This window comes from Pinus tabuliformis, chromosome 3_1 (genome assembly GCF_031772625.1).
Source record: "Pinus tabuliformis cultivar Carrire ecotype Pingquan chromosome 3_1, CPIR1, whole genome shotgun sequence".
NCBI lineage: Eukaryota > Viridiplantae > Streptophyta > Pinopsida > Pinales > Pinaceae > Pinus > Pinus tabuliformis.
The window spans coordinates 775,394,847-775,401,459 of NC_142301.1; the positions used below are offsets into that span (position 1 = coordinate 775,394,847).

General features: G+C 37.7%; 1 pseudogene; it reads left to right on the forward strand.

Moving 5' to 3' along the window:
- Window positions 1-1,271: 1,271 nt before the first annotated feature.
- On the forward strand, window positions 1,272-1,927 carry LOC149189685 (uncharacterized; annotated as a pseudogene).
- The last annotated feature ends 4,686 nt before the right edge of the window (window positions 1,928-6,613 follow it).

A 6,613-nucleotide genomic window follows, 5' to 3' on the forward strand; every position in this document is an offset into this window, starting at 1 on the left:
GATAGCAGTGAGATGAAAACAAAAACTGAAACAACATTTGTACAAGCTAACATGCATGCAAACAACAACAAGCATTCACAAAAATCAAGCAGACAACATTCACATAAGCCATAACACAAAAAGTGACAGAAACACAGTGAAAGACATGTGAAGCGAGCTGACCCCACAACAACTGAGCTAAATGTGCCGACGACTCCTAAATGTGATGTGGGATGTCAAAGTTGCAAGATCGATGTGATGAATGATACCTACAGCATCTGGTTCATAAGTTTTGATAAAATCAAGGTTATGACATGCATGCCACAAATCTAGGAAAAGTGACACTTGGAAGGAGGTTTCTGAAATGATCCTTGCATGTAACCTCCAGATGCTAAAAATAGATCCCTAAATCTAGGGATGCCTTTGCATGTTGCCTTGGCAAAATCAGTACATGCATGCAAATCAGTTTTTCTCGGTCCCGAAGGGAACTGGTCAACCTGAAGGCACATGCATCAGTTTGCGAGCCTGGGAAAGGGATTTGCGTAATTTATGGGCTGAGTAGAGATGGTTGTCCTAGACCGATTTTGCAATTTCTGGGAAGAACAGGTGACTGTCTCTCAAGATCGCGCAATTTCTGGGCTAAGCAACTGTCCTGGGTCAAAGTGCGCAATTTTCTCAAGTGTGTCTCACTGCATTGCCCAATTTCTGAGTCAAGCAGGTTGCCTTGTTGATTTGTGCAATTCTTGCTAGTTGTTAGGATGGTTGTACCAAAGCGACTACGTAATTTCTGGGAGTAACATGTGACTTCTGCCGTGAATTGCACAATTTATGGGCTGAGCAACTGTCCTGGGATGAATTGCGCAATTTTTTAGAGGAATACTATTAGGAAGAATTGCACAATTCTAGAGCCTAGCTTGGTGTCTAGCTAGGTTTTCTCAATTTCTGGAGGGAAGGCTAGTTCCCCTCCAGAATTTCATGATTTCTAGAGGCAGTTGCTCAACCAAAAACTGACATTAAGTCCGGAAAGCAGCCTGTGAAGGGGGTGGAACAAAATTGCAGGCATAGGCTGACAAGACTCTATGAAATAGTTGAAGCTGATGTGCTTGACAGTGCAAGACATGCTGCTGAGGATGGTCAGTAGAGAGGCTCCAAAATTAAGCTAAGGCAAAATTTTGGAGGGTCGTTGTAGCCGCTACAATAGTTTCTTAAAAAACGAATTTATCACCCATAAAAACCACAACAACCATTAAGAATGGTGTTTTATGTGCCTTTCTTTTGCGTTTTTCAAGGGAATGGTGTCTACCGTCCCATTTCTGGTAATTAGGCGAGGGAGTATAGTATCTTTTCCATACAATATTGATCTGGATTATGAAGATTCAGAAGGAAATGACATTAATAGTGTCTTGAAGGTAAAAAACTTGATTCATGGATCATCCAAAATAGTTGTGGATATAGTTGTTGAAGAGTTTGGGATGGTACTTGAGGAAATTCATTAACCTATGATTCTTTTCCTGTTCCAAGCAATGTGGATAAAGGTAGATGGTGGCAGTGAAGAATTGAACTTGATAAAATGCTTTCCGAACTTCTAAGGGGAATTGAAGATTCTTGGATTGGTCCATGGAAGTGCTTCTTATTGGGAGAACCCTTACAAGGTACTATCCATAATGTTTTAGATGTGTGTATAAGAGATGTCAAGCTAATGTTGGGCTTAGTGGCAACAAGTCTAGGTGTGGAAGATCATGTTCCAGTTGATGAAGGCCTATTGAAAGTTCTTTTGGCTGCTTATACTTCTCTCAGATATAATGAAGTTGAGAAGGGCGTTTCTTGTCTGTTGTGGAAAAATTTCAGTATTCTACAGAGCTCTAGGGTAGACAACTTGGAAGGATCTCAAAAGAAAGAAATTGTTGTCAAAGTTTCCAAAGCACTCTTTAGTGTCTATAACTTTTAATACATATATTGGTAATTGAAGGTTAACTCCGTAGATGTGAGTGGATTTCGAGAATAAGTTAGATGAGTTTAATGAAAAATGTATTCCAAACTTAACCCATGACAAAGGAGTGTTACCGTTAAAAAACCATGTGAAAAAGGTTTTTAGAATTAAAGGGACCACATTTTCAGTGTTATAAAAGGTACATAATGCCCCTCAGGCCCCTCGTTTCATGTAATGGATCGTTTTTTAATAAAATTAATTAGTTTTAATGATTGGCTTATTATAATTTTAAAAAATATTGTTGTTTTAATAATTAATATAGAAAATTGTTACATGTAAAAAATTATTTAATTATTTTAAAAGAGTATTATTTTTTAGAAGCCATTTTTATTACACTAATAAATTAAAAAAAAAAAAAATATTTAAGATTTTAATACTTTTTATCTTAATTTAAATTACAATCATCCCATTAATAATACTTAGTAAAAGATGAAACATGCTATCTTGTGAAGCATTTAATAACAATAGACATGTCACAATCAATAAAATAGTAATTGGTTGTTTTATAGTTAGAATAATTTAAGGGAAAAACAAAAAAAGAAGAAGAAACATACCCATCTCTAGAGAAGTGGTGATGTAGGTCATAGGTGAGATGGATGTCTTGTAATATTCATTCTCATTAATGATAATTATTATAGGAATTGACTATTACCCTCATTGTTACACAGTATTTTGTCACACTTCCCATCCCGTATCCTAAAGTGTCAAAATTATGAGAGCCGTCAATGTACTCACCATGAAACACATATAGAAACATCCATGAAGAAGAGAAGAAAGGTTTCCCTGAGAGAATTTTGCTGAAATTTTCCTCAAAGCCTAGTTTTCAGATCACACACTTTGGACTATTACTAGCCCATGCTGATGGCTTGTTGCAGCATGTTGACCTAGCGTTGTTAGCACAGATTTGGATAGGAAAACCCGCGCTCAACCTCTTTTGTTAGTTTTTCCTAAAGTGGAGGAGAAGCTTCTCTTACTAAAAGCCTCGAGAACGACGAGCTAGATGTTTTTGAATGAAGATATGATCGAGTTCTCCCATTTTGAGTCTTTGATTTTAGCTTTATGGATCTTCCCCGTGATATGTGGACCTTCCTCCCTCTTTTATGAATCCCTAACTCCCTCTCCTTTCCTATAAATCAAGTCCCTTCTATCCCCAAATGGTTGTTCATTGCTTGGTTGCATTCCTATGTTGAAACTATGCCTAAATGTTGCCCATATAGCTAAGGAGAAGGAGTGATTGAATGGTCTTGTCTTAGACATTGAAATCCACCAGAAAGGAGGCTTCCAACATCAAGGCACCTATGGTTGTATGCTTCCCTAATGTCTACTAATAAATACATCTAGTGTTTACTTTCCATAAGTGTATAAATCATTATTCATTTAACATGATGCTCCTTGATCTGTCATGTAGTTTATGTTAGAGTGAACTATCCTATGTGTGCTTTTGTCCCTCTTGTTTCATCTTCCTTGTAGACACTCATCTATGATGGCATAAAGAGGATTGAACCTAGAAGCAATAAGGCTAAGGCCGAGAATGACATGAACGAGTGCTTAGCATCATAGTGAGGTAGGTTATATGCCTTAATTTTCATTTTCCGACATAAACTAGGAAAACCTACACTTGTTTGTCCAGTTTGTTGCTAGATCCTCTCATAGGACTAGACAGATCGCTTCTGTCTGCAGAAGGGATTTCCTTCATAACAAAATGGTGACTCCACCCAAGCCTCTAGAATCTCTCAAGTGTTTATGAGTGGCTCAGAGCAGAGTTTTGTAGCCACGAGGTCAAAAGATTATTCGCCTCCCAAGAAACATGTGGTGGAGAAAGATACCACTGATGTGACCTCTTCCTCCACTCCATCCAATTTCGGTCCTCTCCACATTGAGACACCTAGCACGGATTCCATCATCCAACCACCCCCAAAAGGTGTTCTTTAGAATCGTCCTATAATCTGAATGCGTGAGCTGCCCAACACTACAACATTGTAAAAGACTTGGTTGAAGCACCTTTGGCGATGTCGGCTTTGGAAGGCTCTACTATACGTTATCAGAGGGATTGATCCCACAGATTCCAGCCTGATTACTTTTGATCTCGAATACCATGTTCCTCGCTTTCCACCTCAACTTTCTTTCCTTATAAAAGTTCCTGTTATGGGAAATACTATTCACCATGCTGACATTGATGAAGGAGCATCCACATGCATGATGTCCATATCGTGTTTTAAAGCCATGGGTTCCACTCCTCTCAACCAATATTTGAACACTTTAAGCTTTCGATAGTCAAGATTTCCATCCATATGGTATTCTCAACTACTTACCCATTCAGTTGGATGGAAAGACAGTCAACTTAGAAGTCAAGGTTGTTGATGCCAATCTCAATTACAACCTTTTACTTGGTTATAGATGGACTCATGCAATGCTTTGTGTGGTATCATATCTTTTATGTGTACTTTTTTTTCCTCACCAAGGTAAAACTATCAGTATTGATCAGTAGGATTTCTTTTCCTCTGATTCTTCAACATGTAATGTGCCTTATCTTGGGTAAACCAATATTCCTTACAAAAGTGTTCGAGGAGGCCTTTTCAAGGATCATGTCTTAATGGGAACTTTTCCCCTTCCTCCTCCCTCTAATGTTGCCTTAATTAACATGATCTCTTCTACTTATGACCCGTGGATTATTCCTTGTCCTCACTAGATCTATGATTTTGGTGATGCCATGCAACTTAGCCTAGCTGAGCAAGCTTATCAAACCATCCTTTTGGCTTCTGCATCAGCTTCCACAACTCATGATCAATTGAGATTTTCCCTAGACTTGTATCTACAAACTCCTTGGCTTTGTTCTTCTGATCCCGAAGATCCTTTGAATGAGACATTCCTGACTGGAAAAAGCATTTTTGAAGTCATTTCTCTAAAAGAATTGTCGTGGAATGATATTCATCATCGTTCCTCTTTTCTTTCTAGCCTTGGGTCGATTCCTACTTGTCTAGGCACTTTTCTTTCTCCTGAAATAACTACTTTGTTTCAGACACCTATTATAGTGTTGTCTAATGGCTATTTGGGGAGTATTTTGACAACCATGTCCAGCGACATCTCAGTCCAACCTGGGATTGTCAAAAAATTTCACTTGGGAGCATATTTTTCTCATGATGACATTAAGTTTTTCCCATCCTTCTTCATGAGACTTTTTCACCGAGTTCTTACCATTCGACCATTTTAAAAATGGGGCATTTATTTTCTGACTCGTAACCCTCACTCGCTAAGGGGGCATGTGGGCATTGTCATTGTTGTGTATCATTCCACTAGTTGGTTGAGTCGATTCTTACATATCATGCCAACGATAAAATTACATTTTTGTTCTCTTTTGATCAATTAACCAAGTTCCGAAATGGGCTCCATCTAAAAACAATTATGCCTAGATTTTGCATAGAAACCTTGTACATTAGTGTGTGTTTCATTAGTGTGTTTTCTTTTGGTGTGAATGTTTGCATTTTTGCAAACATGTTTTTCCTGCTTATCGTGTGTTCCACTTGGTTTGCATATTTTGACGAACCTTCTTCCTCATATTGGTTTCACTAATGGTGCTTGTCGTAGTACACAGAATCTCTCTTCCTCTACGTGGGAACTCTATGCTCCCAATGATGAGTTAGTGAGTTTACAGGGCATATGTCTAGGTCATACAACTAACAATATTGACGAATATATTATGGTTATCGAACTATTGCCGAAAGCTATTTCCCTTGGTACCAGGGCATTAGTTGTTAAAATTACGCACAACTCATTGTATTACAGTTGAACGAGCATTATTCCATCAAAAACCCTAATATTTTAAAGATGTATTTACGTGTTCGTCTCTTGGAAATAAATTTTGATTACATTACTTATCAACATATTCCAAGACATATAAATGCATTACCAGATACATTGGAAAATCATGTATTAGATAGACATCTATGACATACGTAAAAAAAAACCATCACATAGTAGGAACAATAAATATAATAGGTAAAACATGTCTATATTTATATATATAGATTTTGCAAAATGTCTGTTACATCAAAATATCAAAATATGTGTTATGAGACAATTGGCTTCTCGAGCCTACATAAGTGTAGAAAAATAAAAACTAGAGATGGTTATCTGCCAACATGGTGCTCATGATAGCACGAAATAGCTCTGAAGACTCACTTCAACAACCAACGTATTTTGGTTGGCACTCCTACCGTATCGATATGGAATCTCGTCAATAGACGCATACTCTGGAATTCCTCTTGTCAAGGCTTCCACGTTGCATTCCACCTCTACTATCAGGTGAGATCCCTTCTCATAGGATGCATCCTCGATCTGTCATGCCACCCTCCTAGATATAAAAGAAACCCCTGGAGGTCTCTCTAGTCTAACATATGCAAAAAATCATAAGTTTCAAATCTGAGTTCACATAAAACAAAAACATCAAAAACTCGAAAAACTTAAAAAATATTTTTTTACCTGCATCAGCCCACTGTGTACCAAGTGGAAGTGGAAAGTCTTGATCTCCCCAAAAATATGTATCTTCATACGCCCAATTATCTACCATGAATAGCTATTGACGCAACCATCCAAAGAATATTAGAGGAAAATACATTTGCTAACCACCTCCATGTCAAGGAATTA